Below are 20,114 nucleotides of genomic sequence, written 5' to 3'. Positions count from 1 at the left end.
CCACATCTCTACGAAGTGGGACCACATCCCCCCCTGCACCTTAGGTTGTCAGCCCTTGGATTCTGTTCCCCCAATTTACAGCACATCCCCACTAAAAGAGTCCCCATGAATGTCAGCATTGAGATCACCTGCAATCACTATCTGGCCACCTATCTTAATTAACAACCAGTTCTGCAATAAAGACCCTAGATTACATAGTTCCAGCCATAATTGCCTATCCGGTAATTCCGCTGGGTTCCAGTAAATATTAACCAACAAAAAAGGTGTAATCCTATTATTGTATGTCAGTAGGAAACCCACGGCCAGAAAATGATGTGCAAAGGCCCATTCTCCTATAATTTTGGGGTTCAAGTGGTTCTTTGCTGCAATGAAGAGGCCTCCCTTAGGACGACCCCTAACTCCCCCTCGGGCACATAACGAACACACCGTAAATCCCTCCCAACATAGTGTGACCTTTGACCATGTTTCTTGGATAAAGAGTATATCATATTGTGCCAAGTCCCTCATAAAAGTCACATTGTTTAGGAGATTTGCCGAACCTCTTGAGTTCCAAGTTAACACTTTCAAAGTACCATTTGTTGTTACTAGAGTGGCTTTCCTAGTTTTTTAAGATTTTCAATGGACTCTCTCAGGGACAAAGCTAGCCATCTCCAATCCTGTGTCTCCTCCTTTGCCCTCTCCTCGTTCCTTTCTCCTTCCTCCTTATTTAGAGGATTATCCCTCTGCTCTCTGCCTATATTTCGAGGTGTCACTATTGGATGCGACTGGGACCTTACATATTCAAAAATATCAAAACCCCTACGATACAGCTCTTCTGCTTCTTTCATCACAAGGTTTCTGACCAAAGGGGATGGTATAACTATATGGACATAATCCAGCCTCTGTCTATGTATATAATCGACCAGGTGTATGTCCGTAGATTCAATTAAACTTAGGTTAGGAATCTGACCCAATAGAGACAGAATATACGGTCAATTTAGGGAGATGTTATTTTGTTCCTGTAATACTGTGGTCAGAACCAGGGCTGGGAGATCCGGTCTCACCGGGTCCTTCAGGTCCCATAAATGAAAATGATGGAGCTGATCCTTCTCCTTCATCCCATTTTCCCTTCCGTTGCTCTCTCCCCTCCTTCCAGAACAATATTCTTCGTAGGTCTCCTCCCTCATGTTAATCTGTCTCAATTCCCTCCCATTATTGGGTACCTCCTGCTGTTGTTTATCTCTTAACACTCTCAGTATATTTTGATAAAGGGTCTCATCATTGGCATTCTCCTGAGTATTACCATCTATTTTCTGATTGTCCTGGTGATGAATGTTTCCCTTCTGTACCCCCCCCGTATCTTCGGAGTTCAGAACACCATGATTATCTGCTCCACTATCCGAACTCGGTTCTAGATTGCCCGGATTGGAATCGCCCTTGGTCGAGCACGAATACATTTTGAGTTTGTTACCTTGGGGGATCTTCCAATCCCTGTTCCCCAAGCCCCCCTTATCAACAATGGGAATCATGTTCCTTCCCAGGGCCTTATCAACGGGTATGTCATTCATCTTCGTGATATTTATGGTCATGGGACTCTCCTTATAAATGGGGATGTTAGTCTCTTTGGTTTTTGCAAGCCACCCAATATTAGCTGTTATTTCCTGTGGAGGAACCACATTAAAGATTTCATATACCTCATCTTTTTTGTTTTTATTTTTCAGAACTTCACAAAGTGGTAGCTCACTTTGTACGTATGCACTTTGAGTGGCTTGATCCTTCATCTTACTACTGTTTTTATTCTGCTGTTGATTGATACCTCTAGTTGATGATTCATCGAGCTCATCCTGAATAACATTTCTCATACATTTTCTAGATGTTTTTGTAATTGCTCCATTTTTATTTATGTTTTTCTTTTTTTGTTTTGCCATTTTTTTAATTTGTCTTTTAGACAAAATAAATTCTGTCAACTGCTCCTCAGACCCATTTGACCCTTTTGTCCTCTTTGTGTCGTCCTGACAACTTAGGACAGAGTCCTCCAACGGGATGTAACCCCCAACCCACTAGAATCTCGGGCCAGTTCCTGTGATGCGTCAACCAAAATGATCTCTTCCGGGCAGGGCTCCTTCGTGAGAACTACTGGCCCTTCAACCCCTTCCCACTCCTTTATTTTCATAAGAGATTTTGGCAATTTATCCAGTAAACTATCTGGTAGTACTTTGATGTCGGAGGCTAAATTTGTCAAGCACTCTGTTTGCTTACGGAGTTCCGACAGAATTAAATGGTTAAAGATTGTCATCATTACCGTGAATTCTGACGGTGGGGAATTCAAACTGCTCACAATATTATTTTCTTTATCAAATGAAGTACCATTTGAAAAATCCAGCAGTTTATCATAATTCCATTATCCTGTACCTCCTTGTCATTCAACTTGGGCGTGTTCTCTTGCGCTAAATTTATGTTATTTGCCATCTCTTTAGGATGAGCAATGTTCCCTGTCTCTTCCTCCCCAAAGAGCGGCTGAGAAGGATCCATGATATCTTCACTCTGTTTCTCAAGAAGAGACCGTTCTTGAGCATATTTTAAGAATTCAGCCTCTTGCGATGGATCAATATGGTCCTCAGCCTGTTTTTCTAACTGAGAACATTGTTGCACACACTGTAGTAAATCAGCCTCTTCCTCATTTGCCTCCGGCAGCGGTAAAGCTGCTGCCCTGGCCAAACTCGCCCTTCTAATGCTTACCGCAATGAAAAAGTCAGCCCTCGCATCGTTGCGAGGCGGAAGCTTGACCTTCCCCATTTATCACAAGTGAGTTCATTATCGCTACAGAAGTACACAATTCACGTTTTTTTTTTCTTTTTCTTTTCCCTTTTTTTTCAATCACACCCTATGCAGCAAGACACACCAGCCTCCAGTATAGAAAACTGCAACACCCTAAAGGCTCTTACCCCCTCATCCCTCCGCCAGCCGAACAGCCCAACAGCCGCACTTCCAAGCACTTCCGGATGCGTCTGTTTATTCAGAGCAGGGACAATGGTTCTGCACCGCCTTCTTCCTGGCAGTGTCCTTAAGCTGCTCACATAAGGTGGAGAGTCACCCCTCTGACCATGGGATCGCCCTTTAGATTGATTTGGCCACGTCAATGATTCTGACACCCAAGATATAGGTGGGTCTAACTCCGACCACCTTACTTCCTTCTTCATCAAAAAATACCCTTCAGGGCCACACGCGTCACCTTCCTCTTCCTCATGGAAGGTTGCTCTGTCTTCGTCTGACATCTCCTGCGCCCAACTCGTGTGAGTTCTCTTCTCTTCGTCTCTATCCAGAGTCAGTCTTTCTAAAGACAGCTCCCTTTGCTCAAAACTACATGAGGCTCCTGTTTATCATACAGCTGCGTACTCTCAAGTTGATTATTTTTACCCATCCCCTGCAAAACTTTGTTAGTCTTCATATCATGATAGACTTTATAGATAGCATCCCCAATGCTTCTAGAGTCAAACTCATTCTCTAGATTTCTCTCGTACCCTGTCTTCCTCTCTTCTTTTAATATCTCTTCTCTCATTTGCCTTTTGTATTTCTTCATCTCTACATCTTTGCATTCTTTTGTCCCTTAATTTCTGTTCTTCCTCTTCAATTCTTTTACTTTCTAGTCTTTCCCGCTCTTCAATTGCCTGCTGTCTGTTGTCATATTTTTTTTGCTCCTCTGTTCTTTCCTGTTTCTTCAATTGCTCATCTTGAAACAATTGTTCCCTTCTTTGTTTATCCTTCCTTTTCGCCCCATCTTTTTCATTCTTTCTTCCCTGTCAGAAAACTGATACTGTAGAATCCTGCAGGAGAGAAGCTGGCCCTCCAGACCCCCTAAGCCTGCCAACCCAACAATCCTGTTACTGTAAAACTATTGGACAGGCAAACCCAAGGGGAAAGGGGAATGGAGAAAATAACAAACTCAGGAAACTTCTACTGCTTGTACTTCAGTCTGTCTTCACTGGAATGGTCTGTTCAGTAATGTTCCTAAAAGGAAAGTCAAATTTTTAATAAATTATTATCAATGTCACCTTCTGACTAGAATCTCTCTTCATTAAATATTTTTCTTATTACCTGTTGCCTAAGCTTGATTGCCTATAGGCTGCTTTTTGAATGAATTCTAGTGCTGACTGTAGATTACTGTTGAAATTGATTTTCTCATCTTGTCTTTGTTTTATGCTGAAATTCTCTTAACAAACTTCCTCTTCAATACGTTCTCTCTCTCTCTCTCTCTCTCTCGCTCTCTCTCTCTCTCTCTCTCTCTCTCTCTCTCTCTCGCTCTTATCTGCAACATGTCCTTTAAAATGATTAGCCCAAAATAAATTACTGTTACTCTTACTTTTCTCTAAAACTTCTGTGTAATTCTTTTCAATATTTTTTCTTAGATTACCTCTGTTCTATTCTTGAATTCTCTTTATAATTTTTTCAGCTTTTATTTTAAAATTCAGAAACGCTGCGTCTTCTCCAAGAAAATAGTCTCTCATCAAAAGTATTTTCGTTACGGAGCGCAACGAAGAAAGGAAAAATGCATACAGATCCAAAATGGCAGCGACGCACGGGCGACATCGTAAGGTCCTTTTTTCTAACATGCGCACATACGATCCACTGTACAATACGCCCCGTAATCTTGCAACCGCTATGAAAACGAAACTAAAGTTAGTAAGATTACAAAAAGAAATTAAATGTTAATAACACGGCGAATCAGTTGCGCACGCCCTGTTAGTAACGATGAAACAAATAACACGCAAAAATTAATTGCAAAAATGAACTCAACTTTCTTTCTCTATTTTCTTTAAATGTACATTGTTTTCTTCCTAAGAATATTAACAGATCCTTTTTCAACTCTTTATACAATATTAACAGATCCAAGCTTTTAGATTATATACTCTATTCAGATGATAAAGAGTTTTACTGTAGATCACTTAGCTTAGTCTGTACTGTATTCATTGGACATCACAGATCTGCTACTCAGCAAACTGGTTCACTCAGGATATCTTCTGCTGCAGACTTCTTCTACTTCATTCTTGACTACTTTAATAAGATTGGGCTAGAACTTAACTGTAAAGTATTCTACACCTTTTAAATGGGAAACTATAACTTTATTTAACTGGAGCTAACAAATATCTGACCAACTCAGTCATAACTTTAATGAAAGGGAGTTTAGAATTATACTGAAGATTCCAAGTGACAACACAATGATGATTTCACAAGTCTGAACCAATCACTGTTAAAAGGTAGTTCCACCATCTTGGCCTGGGAGAGTTAAGTCTTTCTGAATGATGAACAGTTAAGGGAAACAAACTTTAATCCTCCACTGCTACACTAAATACATACTCAATCTAGTACTTAAACTAAACTCCCCTTCTATTCCTCCAGAATGAATGCTTGAAACGTCCACATTTCCTAAGACCCTTGAAAATGTGAAGAACATAATGTGGAAACCTGACATTCCCTTTCTTTATCATTTTTGTCTTGCTCGTCTCGATCTTCCTTTTGCCTCACGTCCTCAATGCTCTTACCATCAAGTTTGAGCAAAATCTGACCACCCATCCATTTGTTCTTTATAAGCACTGACTCATCAGTTTTATCTTTTTCTCCTTTCCATCTCTTTATTTCTCATCCTATATCTAAGGATGTGCTTGGTCATTCACTTCTTTCTTTATCTCGTCTCTCCTTGTCTCTCAGGACCTTAGAGATTACATCTCTCTCAGTATTTTGCTCTGGGCCCCCGTCACTGCTTTGCACAGGCGACTCATATGCTGGGTTGCTATACCCCATTGCTACCTCAAGCTCCCTCAATTGGTACAGCCCATAATCTTTCATACTATCACCGTCTGCTTCAGGTGCGGCGGGTGGAGCAGAAGGCTCTTCACCTCCCTCTTTGCATACATTAAGTATCCAATCTACAGCAGGCGGCTCATCTCTCTCCTCCTGGTAGATCTTCCAGAGCTCTAAGCTCGCTAGTCGCTTGTCTAACTTCTTTCCCATATATGCAGCATGAGAATATGTCATCATATGCTGCAGAACTACCTTCGGTAGTGATCCGCCCTGTGGCCATGGCATAAAATTTTTATCTGTGGTTCCTTTAACCTATTCCGCACTATACTGTCTACGCTTGGGTGCGTGCTTTGGTAATTGCTTGCAAAGGTGTATAAGCAGAGTAATATCTTCCATTTTGACGCGTCACTCTTTGACCGTCAATACTCACCTTTACTCTTTGCAAATTTCAATAATACTTTTCAAGAAAAATAAACCAATATGAGCGTGCACCAATTGTCGCAGGCTCCAAACCCTCTATACCACGTTTTTTACTTTAATCTGCTAAAAATATCATCAATTCAAGTTCATTAAATACACGCTTAATTCTTTAACTTTTGTGTTTCTCCTCTTTACGTTTATGAATCTCGTCTATTATTTCGTCATCATTACACAATCACATAAAACAGACAGACAGACAAACGTACTCAGCCAGCCACATATATCTCAGCCTTTTTCCTCAAGACTTATCCTGCCTCTAAAAATACGACTACAGAGTTTGAACTGCCCTCTTTAAACCCATCTTTAACCGGGTTAATCTCCTACGTCATCCGCTATGGGATTTTAGGTGCTGTTCCTTCTGTTACGTTCTTTAAAATGCAGGTAAACTAGGCATACTCTTTATCGTGGTTTCTCCTCACGATAACTCTTAATTGCTTGGCCTCTCTTCAAGTCAATTTACTCAATATTTAACACTTATCATTCCTAAATTGCTTTACCCCAGCCTCCCTCCATTTCTCGTTTTCCCCTTATCACTTTCTCCACTTACTGCCCATACACAATTTTGCCACCTCACTCAGTTTTACTCACCATTCATATGTTCAACTTCCGATTCTCTGGGTCGTCCACCTCGTTATCGCCTCTTCAACTTCTCGTTCGTTCAGCTTCCTATAGACGCCGGGAGGGGATTCCGTAGAAACCAGAGGACACGTCAAACCCAGGTTTGCAAGTTTAAAGTTTTTTAAATAATGCAGCTATCTACAGGGAGCTTCACGTTCTTTCAGCCGAATGGCAGAGGTCGTGCAATATTGCAGGGAACACCAAAGTTTACTTATCTCGATGGTTATCTAACCCTCCTCTCTCTGCTACCACGTGAACTGGGTAACTTCCAGCCCTTTAAAATGAGTAGCAATACCCATGAGATGGATGGGGATGCAGACTTTATTCATACATGAATAATCAAAACGACTCAGGTAGTTGGCAAAAAGGATAACTGTTTTAATATCATTTATCTAAAACAGGGAGTACAATGGACATCAACAGACATCTCAGCGCAAATTCTCTCAATGTATCTTAGAAAAAAGCATTATTTTATAGCAAAAAGCATCATAGGTGACGGTAACCCATGCATTACTAACGTCATCCTTTGTGGCAAACTACAAAACCTATTGGAGAAAGTGGTAAGGTCTAAAGTAATATCTAAGTATATGTTCTATACTCATCTAAGAGAGTGACGAAAGTGATTGGAGTCTTAACATCAGGTGGGGCAACTAAGCCCTCCCCTTAACCTTTTAACTGCCATGGGGTTTCCCCCCCCAGTGACAAGGCCTTTTTTGGTGATTTTGGTATTTAGCCATTCAATGCCTTCTAAAGTTTTCTGTTTCATTAACCCCTTAATTGCCAAGGACGAGGTATCAGCAAGGCAACACAGTGCACATTAAAGGGCAGTGCTATAAAGGAAATAGATCGGAAAGAATTAAACTATGCAATAACCCCTTGCAGGAACACTGAAGGGCCCCGGAGTGGGAAGAGCCAGCAATGGGGTTTACAATTGCAGATAACCATCAGAAGGGCCCCGCCTCCCAGGCTGTGGCAGATATGTGTCCCCTGTCAGGGGCACAAAACATTGAAGCTCTAGTTCATGCTGAAGCAGCACCCCCTACACCGGAGTTGGGAGAGTAGTTAGAAGAAGACCTAAATCCCATTACACATAATGGGAAAAGAGATCTGGAATTTACGGTCACAACGAGAAAAATCCAAAGGAAAATAGAAGACCACTTTAGTAAAAAAAAAAGAAGCAAAAGTGCACATGAGGCATTAAATAACTACAATGAACCACAGCTAAGGAAGAGAGTCTGAAAGGACAGTATCGAATCTCTTTCATTCTCCTATTTGAATGAAACCCTGGTGGTGCCAGAAAGTTTGAATATGTCAGACATGGACAAGGACTACAACAGCTGTGAAGTAGTGAATTAGGGAATGGACAGCGAAGGAGGAATGCTGCATACAGATTCCCACAGCCCACAGACTGAGCGCAATTGTTTAGCGGGAAACCAAGTAAATGAAAATAACCTATCAGCACTTAACTATGTTCTCAACTCCCTAGTCTCAGTTTTCGAATTACTGAGGGGAGAAGTGCAATCACAGACAGGTACACTCTTAGAACTAACAAAGGACATGGCCACCTTGGATGGTTCAGTGGTGGAATGCAGCAATGCAATAAACTCCATCATAACGCATAGGCTGCAGGACTTAAAAGTTGAGACAACCAAACAAGGTCTAGATCTATCAGCAATACAACAAACATTGGCAGCCAGAAGGAAAGAAGATGAGGCCGGTCTTATCCTCATGCAGAATATTATGACACAAGTACCGAATATGAATCAAGTGAGGAATGATAGAGATGAAAGAGTGAATGTGGAGGAACACAACTCACAGATGGATGATGCACCACTATCCGAATCAGTGTTGGAAGAATTCAGGAGATTGACAAATGTAGGGAAGGGTGTCCAAGAGGAAGAGCTAGTGGAGCTGACACCACTGGACAGTCCCTCAAAACAGGAAAAGGACTTGTCGATTATATAGGTGGAGGATCCTAATCCCCGCCAGTCTCTAGGTTGAAGAAGGGAAAGGAAGAGAGAAGCATGGAGGAAGCGAAGACTTAAAGAGATCTCATCACAAAAAAGGAATGCAAAAAAACCAAAGAAACAAAACACTCAGAAAACCAAAAATTCAGAGACAAATGCCTTTTTGGGACAAATCTCCAATGTATCAATAGCAACAATGACAGAGGAAGAGGAAGTGGTTGATCTAATTACTAAGGCATTAAGACCCTGTAGTGAGCATTTGAACAAGAAATCTAAAGCAGAGTATGGCAAAAGCAATCTGCAGAACAAGGGGTGTGTAGCAGTGATCGTTTCCAAAGAAAGAACTGCCACTACAAATGTGCCTGTGGGCTACAAACAGAAGGGCAAGCATTAGGAAATATGGGCTGCACAGAAAAAGCAAAAAATGCTGTGGAGCCCAAAGAAATCGAAAATATCCCAGAAACAATACTTCAAGTGAAATCCCTCAATAACAAACAAACACCTAGAGATGTGATACAGATAGCCCCTATATTCCTGAGGATGAAACAGAAATTGGAAGCTGGAAAACAGTTATCTAATTGTGAGGGTAATGGAGTGCTGAATAATAACCAGAAGATTGCTCCGATATTTTTGAAACCAGTGCAGAAAAAATCAAAATCCTAGAGCCAATTGAGGAAATTAGATTGGGTGAAGGGAAATGATTGGAATGGACTTCAATGGAGAAGGGAAATCGACAAGAATAGAAGTGGTATCTAACCAGATGATTGCCACCGAGGAACATCAACCAAGTGAAGATCAGAAAGGGAAAAAAGAGTGTAAAGGAAACTCAATATTTGCAAAGCCAATAATCTGGCTCACTCTCGTTTCAAATAGAAATAAGATAAAATCCCTATGCAGGGGGGTGATCTTATCTATGCTGAAGAAAGTGCCTAATCTTTACCTTCTTAATACACAGGATATTGAGTTTGTGCTATTCATGACTATCCATTTGTAGCAGAAGTAGGTTTAGTGTCGTGGGAAGCCTTTGCGGCAATAGAGGGGGCTTCTATTGAACTAAGGAAACAGGACCTTCTAGTATCCACCTCACAGCCAGAGGGCATGAAAATATCTTCCATGATTGCACCAAAATGGATATCTAAAGCAGGATTTGAGGAGATCTCCACTGCACAACCAAAAATCTCTATGAAAGGGGCAGAATTGCCGGGGAAATTTACACCAGAGAATCCGCTGTCTCCGTTACCTAACATATTGAGAGAGGTGTTTCAGAGATTGGGACTTGGCCAAAAGCCTCTTTAACTGTTTGGGTCTAAATATTTTCTGTTGGAACACGTGGGCTCCGAATAACTTCACCTCCAAGAACATGAAAGAGCATCTATTCAGAAAGGGGGATGTCTTGATGCTGCAAGAAACCTGGTTAGTTAACCCAATTGTAGTGGAAGGGCATTCAATGATTACACAGGCAACCTTGCAAAAAGGTAAAGGGCAGATCCAGTGGAGGCCTGCTTATGACATTCAAAAATTCCAAATTTAAAGTCATGTCCCCGATTGCAAATAATACCATGGGAATTCAAATTTGTGAAGCTAATCTGAGACAAAAAAGATGTGTCTTGGAGGTGATATTTTGTAATATCTATTGAAACCCCACGTGTTTAGCTTTGCAGTTGTTTCTTAATGAATTAGCAAGAGTTATGTTTGATGGGGCCTTAATAATATTGGGAGGTGATTTGAACTCGCAATGCACCCAACTTTCAAAAGAACAAACAAAACAAACATTGCGTAGAATATCTGAGAATGGTCGATTGTGGGTGGAGTTCTTAAAAGCCTGGGAACTAACAATGGCAAATGGCAAACTACCGGGGGATATCACAGCTAAACCAACTAGATGCCAGGGAACAGCCATGTCCACACTGTGTTATCTATTTTTGTCAGCGAACCTGTTTGAGCAAAAGGCCACTTTAAATATCAGAGAAGGGGGAGGTAGTGACCATCTACGGCTGGAACTATCGTTCACAGACTTCATGATGGAGCCCGAAGAGAGATATAAGCAAGTAATTGAATGCAGGAAAGGGAGAGTACACCTCTTCAAATATAAATGTGAAGGGAAAGAGCTTAATGATTGTCTAATGGGGATTCCAGAAAACATACAGTTCAAGAATTGTCATCCAGAAGGTTTCTTAAAGTTTGTGTGGTCCACCTGGACACCTTCAGGAAGTGGAGAGGGACAAAACAGACCCATCGTCATTCGTTCAAAGAAGAAAGCATGTGGAGGAAAAAAGAACTGAATAAAAGGTTAAGACATATTTAAAAAGGCAATAGGAGCAGTGAGGCTAGTAAAAAGGAATCTAGATCTCTCCTGCAGAATTATGAAGCCTGGTCAGTTGCCAGGAAGATATGCAGGCTTCAGCAGGACGGTGAACACATGCTGCAATTAATTGGGAAAAGAGATACAAGAGAGTTTTGGTCAGTGTTACATCAATTGGAGGGCACATCAGAAAACAGGCAGTGCAAATTGGTCTCTGAAAAAGACTGGATTAAGCACCTAATGTTGGTATTTGGGGAAACCACATAAAACCATTATACAGTACAAGCCAGTGGTCTGGAGCTTATCCTTTGATGAACAATCTTTTGCTGAAATAATCAGGAAAAGCTCATCCTCAAAAGCAGCAGGCCCAAATGGCCTGACATACCAGGTTCTGAAAAATAACTCTTCTCTATGGGCTAAATTGTTGAACTGGCTTTTCAGGGAGAGTCTGGTAAGACGGAAATTACCCTCATCATTGAAATCTGCAATTGTTATACCTCTGTTTAAGGGGGGGTGATAGGGTGGCAGCTACCAACTACCTCCGATCGCCCTCCTGGACATAGAAAGTAAAATCTTTATGATGATTTTATTGGGTGAGTTGGTTTGTTGGGAAAGGAAAATGAGGATTCTCTCGAAATGTCAAACAGGAGGGGCCTGTCCACAGCACTAAATGGCGTGGTGCTGAACCTAATGAGTGAAAATTCAGGTAGTAGAAGGGGGAAGCAGCTATTTGGGGCGTGGGTAGACTTCTCCAAAGTCTTTGACCAGGTGGACAGAGGGAGGCTCTGGCTAAAACTTAGGGAAAAGGGGATACCAGAAGGAATACTGGGGATGCTCATAGACTTTCATAAAAACAACACAGAGTGCATCTAGATGAAGAAGGTCACCTGTCAGAGCCAGTGGGAGTGGAATGGGGAGTCCATCAGGGTTGCCTAGGGGCACCGCTCTTCTTTAATTTATATGTGGCCGAAATGGGTGAGTACCTGGCTCCATCGGCATTGGCAAGTCCAGAGTTTGAATGGGGTAAAGATTCACTGGCTTGCCTATGCCGACGATGTTGTCCTACTAGATAGAAACACTTGAAATTGTCACCTCTAAATGATTGCGCAGCCCTGAGCAAATGGTAAATGTCCTATTCAAATTGAGTGTGTAACTGGACAACAGATACGGTGAAACAAAGAGTCCAAAGCAACCTACTAGATAGGACAGCCATTGGGTTGCAAAGTCCTCTGAACAGTTTGCATTGCTATGTAGAAGAAAATGGGTTAGCCTTGAACCCCAATAAATCGAAGATAATGGTCTTCAGAGAGAAGGAAAAAAAAGTGGTCTATCAACAATGGTCAATGGGGGGCCAGCAGATCCCAAGGGTAGAAGAATTGCTATACCTGGGGTACAAAATCTATGCCTCACCGGCTAAGGTAATCCCATTTATACTGTACGGGGTGGAAGCAAAGCCACAGGTATGGAATGGAACATGGCTTAAATGGGAGGGATTCCGCTGGAAAAAATGTCTTGGGTTGCCAATGTGCCTCCCGATGTCTAATATCAAGTTTGAATTGGGTGTAAGATCATTAAAAGCACAAGCAGGATGGAAATTAGCCTCACTTCTCTGTCTCATAACAACAGCCCAAGAAGGAACATTGTATGCAGATAGAAAGGCCCACATGGAAAACAACAAATCAAAAAATGCTGTCAAAGTTACGTACTCAAGTGGAAGATTGGCTGCTCAAGGCTGATATTGATATACAAACCCTAATGGAGAACCCGGTGAAAGCAAAAAAACGATGGGATGAGATGGATTGGATCAAAACGATTGAGGAAGTACGTTTTGCAGACAACCCAAATCCATTGCTGAAAGCGGACAAAAAACTAGGAAACCTAAATAAATATCTGGGGAAATTTCCAGACTGGAGGATCAAGAAGAAATTCCTGAGACTGTGGCTGAATGTTATACATACAGGGGAGGTTATTGCGAAAAGAGGTCTTGATGACTCTGCAATCCAACTGTGCCAGGTCTGCAAAAATCTAGAAGCTCAATCTATCAGACATTTACTAATGGAATGTGAAGGCACATAACAAACAAGATCTCTCCTTTTTGGAAAATTTGGTTTTGAATCATCACACTATATCCCAGAAATGTTTTGGGAGAGGTTGATTGCCGGTCATTCACAGGGTATGACAATAGCAGTGATCCAGATGCTTGAAAGATGTAATATCGTATTTTGAATGGTTAGGACTATGATTTTCTAGATGGAAATGGCAGAAAATTGATGACTGTTTTTAAGTATGAAGTATGTGAGGATGAAAGAGGAATAGAAAGTCTGCTAGGGATGTATTTTATATTTTATTTGAACTGGACTTCTAATGTGAATGGTAAACTGAGATATGTAATTTGTTTTCCTGTTCTATATAGATAACTTTGATGATGTTTTATATTTTTCTCTTGTTTTGTAAAAGGTTATGTTAACCAAATAGAATAAAAAATAATACAAAAAATGGACTGAAGAAATGGAGGAAGGGTTTGAGGAGTTGAAAAAGCAATTTTATTTGTTTTCACACACAAATGGGACAGTCATGACAGCAGTGCTTACACAGAGAACTACGTTGGGGTAGAAGCCTCTAGCGTAATGCAGTGTGATTTCAGACCCAGTTATGAGAGGACACTTTCCTTGTGAACAGTCATTGGCAGCTGCCGTGTTCGCAAATGAGAAATCTACGAGTATTGTCATGGGCTGCTCTATGACTCTCTTTGTGGAGCATACTCTGTTTGCCATTTTAGAGAAACCCAAAGCTACATTGACATCCCAAAGAGCTTCAGCCTATGAGATGATGATTTCAAACCCAACAATTAAAATTGTCAGATGTAAAAATAGTAAATCTTGCCATGTTCATAGCTGAGCCAAAAGCAGAAGGCAATCAGGTGTATGACTGTCCTAATTATGTTGAATTTTATAATGAAATACCCCGTGTGAAGGAAAATGCTTTATCAAGAGGGTAAATTCTCTTTATTGATGGTTCTTCGAACATTGATCAGACGAGTGGGGAAAGGGATGCAGGCGCAGCGGTAGTGAGGCATAGATTAAAAGGAGAATTTGAAGTTCTAGTAAGTACAAGGCTACCGTCTCACATTTCAGCGCAAGCAGCAGAATTGGTAGCGATTATTGTCGTGCTCGAGAAACACGAAGTGCAGGAAGTGACGGTGTACAGTCACTACGCCTACCTGATGTCAATCGTACATGCAGGGTTAACACGTTGGAAAAGGAGGGGCTATCTCCGCGTGGACGGCACTCCAGTGCAGCATGCATCCTTATTGGACAGGCTAATTAAGGCACTACAACTCCCAGTAGCCATAGCGGTCTTTCAATTCTCAGCTCATACTAAGCAAACAGATTTTCGGGTCGATTCATGGAAATAATGTGCGCTGAAATTTTTGGCGCAAGCGTGCGAATCGCAGTGCCAGTGCGAAAACTGCAGCGAAACCCGCGCACAGCGATTAATGGAAGTCCGTGCGCGAGGAAATTCCAGGATGTGCGCCAAAATACTGCATGGCGCACGCTGGCGCACACGTCTTCAAACCGCATGTGCTAAGCGCACAGCGAAAGCGCACATAGCACGGCGCACACAACAAAAGTAGGCGTAACACGGGGCGTGACATGCGGAATGGGGAACAACGCATGAAAATGTGGGCGTCACGGGGGAAGTACAGGAGGCAAGTGCGTGGAACGCCCACACGCTCGCCTACAACACGTATTCATGGAATCGAATAGGGCAAACCAGCGCACGGGCAAAGACGCGCACAGGCCTAAACACATCCGCCACACGAAGGCAGGCGGTAGCGTCCCTGCGCATGAAAGAAATGTGCTCCAAAATGTGCGCTAACAAAAAGGACGTATATACAGCCATGATGAATGTCCCATACTGTGGCCCTCTAGGACAAATGACATGAAAAGAGGTACGTGACAAACACTGACACCCGCTGTGTGAAAAATAGCGTGTGCGTGTATTTCGGGGGTGCGCGGGAAGTTTCACACGCGATAGGACTTGGGCAAACGCGGTACGTGCATTTCAGGGGTTCGCATGAAGTTTCACACGCAATAGGCCTTGGGCGAGCGGGATACATATATTTCAGGGGTTCGTGTGAAGTTTCACACGCGATTGGCCTTGGGTGAGCGGGGTACATGTAAATCTGGGGTGCACGGGAAGTTTCACACGCGATTGGCCTGGGTACATGTATTTCAGGGGTGCGCGGGAAGTTGCACTCGCGATTTTGCTGTCAGAGCGGGGAACGTGTATTTCGGGGGTGCACGGGGAGTCCTACACGTGAATTGGCAGTGTGGGTCCCCCCAGGTGTCCCCTCTACTCCCTCCATGACCCCTGCAGGCAGGCCACACCTCAAGGGACTACCCTGCACCCCTGGTCATGTCCCGCAGGCAGCCCAGCCACCATGGGCATGCCCCCCAGCCAAGGCACATGTCACCTTGCAATATGATCAACAACTCATGTCCCCCTGCACCCCCATCCCCCAGCAGTCAGGGGTACCTGGCAGCAGGCCCCCACTCATGTCCCACTCATGTCCCCCTGCACCTCCACCCCCCAGCAGTCAGGGGCACCTGCCAGCAGGCCCCCACTCATGTCCCACTCATGTCCCCCTGCACCCCCAGCCCCCAGCAGTCAGGGGCACCTGCCAGCAGGCCCCCACTCATGTCCCACTCATGTCCCCCTGCATCCCCATCCCCCAGCAGTCAGGGGTACCTGGCAGCAGGCCCCCACTCATGTCCCACTCATGTCCCCCTGCACCCCCACCCCCCAGCAGTCAGGGGCACCTGCCAGCAGGCCCCCACTCATGTCCCACTCATGTCCCCCTGCACCCCCACCCCCCAGCAGTCAGGGGTACCTGCCAGCAGGCCCCCACTCATGTCCCACTCATGTCCCCCTGCACCCCCACCCCCCAGCAGTCAGGGGCACCTGCCAGCAGGCCCCCACTCATGTCCCACTCATGTCCCCTCGCACCTCCATCCCCCAGCAGTCAGGGGCCCCTGCCAGCAGGCCCCCACTCATGTCCCCTCGAACCCCACCCCCCAGCAGTCAGGGGCTCCTGCCAGCAGGCCCCCACTCATGTCCCACTCATGTCCCCCTGCACCCCCAACCCCCAGCAGTCAGGGGCACCTGCCAGCAGGCCCCCACTCATGTCCCACTCATGTCCCCCTGCACCCCCACCCCCCAGCAGTCAGGGGCACCTGCCAGCAGGCCCCCACTCATGTCCCACTCATGTCCCCCTGCACCCCCAGCAGTCAGGGGCACCTGCCAGCAGGCCCCCACTCATGTCCCACTCATGTCCCCCTGCACCCCCACCCCCCAGCATTCAGGGGCACCTGCCAGCAGGCCCCCACTCATGTCTCCTTGCACCCCCACCCCCCAGCAGTCAGGGGCCCCTGCCAGCAGGCCCCCACTCATGTCCCACTCATGTCCCCCTGCACCCCCACCCCCAGCAGTCAGGGGCACCTGGCAGCAGGCCCCCACTCATGTCCCACTCATGTCCCCCTGCACCCCCACCCCCCAGCAGTCAGGGGCACCTGGCAGCAGGCCCCCACTCATGTCCCACTCATGTCCCCCTGTACCCCCACCCCCCAGCAGTCAGGGGCACCTGCCAGCAGGCCCCCACTCATGTCCCACTCATGTCCCCCTGCACCCCCACCCCCGAGCAGTCAGGGGCACCTGCCAGCAGGCCCCCACTCATGTCCCCTTGCACCCCCACCCCCCAGCAGTCAGGGGCACCTGCCAGCAGGCCCCCACTCATGTCCCACTCATGTCCCCCTGCACCCCCACCCCCCAGCAGTCAGTGGCACCTGCCAGCAGGCCCCCACTCATGTCCCACTCATGTCCCCCTGCACCCCCACCCCTCAGCAGTCAGGGGCACCTGCCAGCAGGCCCCCACTCATGTCCCCCTGCACCCCCACCCCCCAGCAGTCAAGGGCACCTGGCAGCAGGCCACCACTCATGTCCCACTCATGTCCCGCTGTACCCCCACCCCCCAGCAGTCAGGGGCACCTGGCAGCAGGCCCCCACTCATGTCCCCCTGCACCCCCACCCCCCAGCAGTCAGGGGTACCTGGCAGCAGGCCCCCACTCATGTCCCACTCATGTCTCCCTGCACCCCCACCCCCCAGCAGTCAGGGGCACCTGCCAGCAGGCCCCCACTCATGTCCCCCTGCACCCCCACCCCCCAGCAGTCAGGGGTACCTGCCAGCAGGCCCCCACTCATGTCCCACTCATGTCCCCCTGCACCCCCACCCCCCAGCAGTCAGTGGCACCTGCCAGCAGGCCCCAACTCATGTTCCACTCATGTCCCCCTGCACCCCCACCCCCAGCAGTGAAATGGCGATTCCATGACACAAACCAAAAGTCAACTATGTACATCAACACATGTCCGCCACACGAAGGCAGGCGGTAGCGTCCCTGCGCATTAAAAAAATGTGCGCTATCAAAAAGCACGTATATACAGCTCTGATGAAATTCCCATACTGTGGCCCTCTAGGACAAATGACGTGCAAAGGGGTACGCGACAAACACGGACACCCGCTGTGTCAACAATAGCATGTATTTCGTGGGTGCACGGGAAGTTTCACACGCGATTGTGCCTGGGCGAGTGGGGTACGTGTACTTCAGGGGCTCGCGTGAAGTTGGGCTCGCGTGAAGTTTTACATGTGATTGGGCCTGTGCGAGTGGGGTACGTGTAAATTTGGGGTGGGCGGGGAAGTACAGGAGGCAAATGCGCGGAACGCCCACACGCACGCGCCAAAAATGACGCGCTAATCCGGAAACACGTACGTCAGCAGGAAGCAGGCGTACGTGGACCCGCGCAGCATAAAAGTGCGCGCAAACAACAAGCAAGCTCAGACTCCAGGATGAACATACCGTTTCTAGCAGCAGTGGTCATGGGATACCGCAGGAGTAGGAGGATAGTCAGGCCCAGAATTTTCACACCCAGAACTAGCCTTTTTGGCATGCCTGATGACCAGGTGTATGGGAGGTACAGGTTTCCACCTCACATAATACTCAACCTGGTCAGTGAGTGGGAGGATGACCTCACATCACCCACCCTCTGCTCCCAAGCACTCAGCCCCCTGGAGAAGGTCCTCAATGTACTGCACTTTTTGGCCACCGGATCATTTCAGCGGACAAGTGCCATAGTGGGGGGGGGTGTCACAGGCCACACAGTCACGCTGCCTACACCAGGTCTTGGCCATCATGACTGCACACCCATCAGTGCGCAGGCACATATACCTGCCCAGAACACCTGCAGAAAGGCAGGCTGTCGTCCAGGATTTCTACAGGGTGGCACAATTCCCCAAAATCCTAGGTGCCATTGAATGCACCCATGTGGCCCTACGTCCCCCCAGGGCATCAGAGCACATCTATAGAAACCGCAAGCACTGGCATTCCATCAACGTGCAGGTAGTATGTGATGCCAAGGGAATCATCACCTCAGTATATGCCAACTATCCAGGGTCCACCCACGACAGTTTCATTTACAGAATGTCTCCTAAACCGGGACCTAGAAGCTGGGCGACATGGCGATACATGGCTGCTTGGTGAGTATAAATGCCACAGCACATGCATGCATGCCAGATACTGAGTAATGTCACAACCCCACTAATGGTACCCATCACCACCTCCCCAGGGGACAGTGCCTACCCTCTGAGCACCCACATGATGATGCCAATTCGTAACCCCACCACGCCACCCGAGGTAAGATACAACACAGCACATATTGCAACCCGGGGCGTAGTGGAGCGCACATTCGGAGTGCTCAAGTCACGCTTTCGCTCCCTTGACCGTTCTGGTGGGCAGCTGTTATACGCTCCCCCAGTAGTGTGCAGGATCATAGTGGCAGCATGTGTCCTGCGCAACGTTGCAACACGCCAGGGCCTGCCGGTGGACATGGTGATGCCCCCACATCCGCAACCACATGCACGCCCGCTGCGCATGGGAGGGGAAAGGGCACGGGGTGAGGCAGCCCGAACACAGCTGGTGGCTAATTACTTCACTTAGAATCTCACCCCTGTGGAGTGCACACAGCCCTGCCACATACCAGCTGACAATCAATGATGATGACATGAGGGACAGCCAACTGTCACAGCCATACCATCCTGAGATTGGTCACCTGGAAGTGTCACAATGTGTGCATCCCTACCTACAGAAACACCACCAATGCTGTGTCATCAAAAGACACATATGCTGCTAAATGCATGACCCCCTTGCAAAATACAACATACGAACAGTGCCATGTCACCCAACCCCTCCCCAGCACCGCCACCCAACACACCATGGCATGTCATGCTATGTGAGAGCAAACAAAGCAATCCCAAAAACCTGACACAAGTGTCACAAAGTACAGTGTCCCTAGTGGAAACTGGCCACACACAATATGCTCCTAGTAATGTTGAACTAACAACACACATGACCAAATACTTACCAACTAAACAATGCATCTAGACAAGTTCAAACATTTCTAAAACATGACAGTACTAAGTTAAAGTAGTCGTAGTCATGCAACCTGAATATGCCACCACATTGCCCCCTTCAAACTGTAGTCTTGCAGCCTTCAAAACTGGTCTGTGTACTGCATACAACATGAACTCCATCTCCAAAGTAGACGGCCTTGTGAAGACATGAGGAATGAACCTGCAAATTCAGAGGGAGACATGGATGCACAAGCACACATCAATACACCATGCAGTGTATAATACAACAACAATATACACAAGGAATGTCTACACAGTATTGACTACAGACTGCCCACACAGCTCATGGGAGCCCAATGTCACTATGTACATCACTGTCACTTGGTCACACCCTTTGCAAGCCCATGGAAACGGGAAGCAGGAGGGCTGTGTGTCTCATGAACCCAAGCATCTAACCCAAACTCAGGACAAGCCTGCATGTGCCCAGCTGGAATACAGTGGATGC

Source organism: Ambystoma mexicanum, chromosome 3p, assembly GCF_040938575.1.
Source record: "Ambystoma mexicanum isolate Mex_15411 chromosome 3p, UKY_AmexF1_1, whole genome shotgun sequence".
Lineage (NCBI taxonomy): Eukaryota > Metazoa > Chordata > Amphibia > Caudata > Ambystomatidae > Ambystoma > Ambystoma mexicanum.
The sequence above is the reverse complement of the archived record's forward strand: the minus strand, read 5'-3'. Positions refer to the sequence as shown.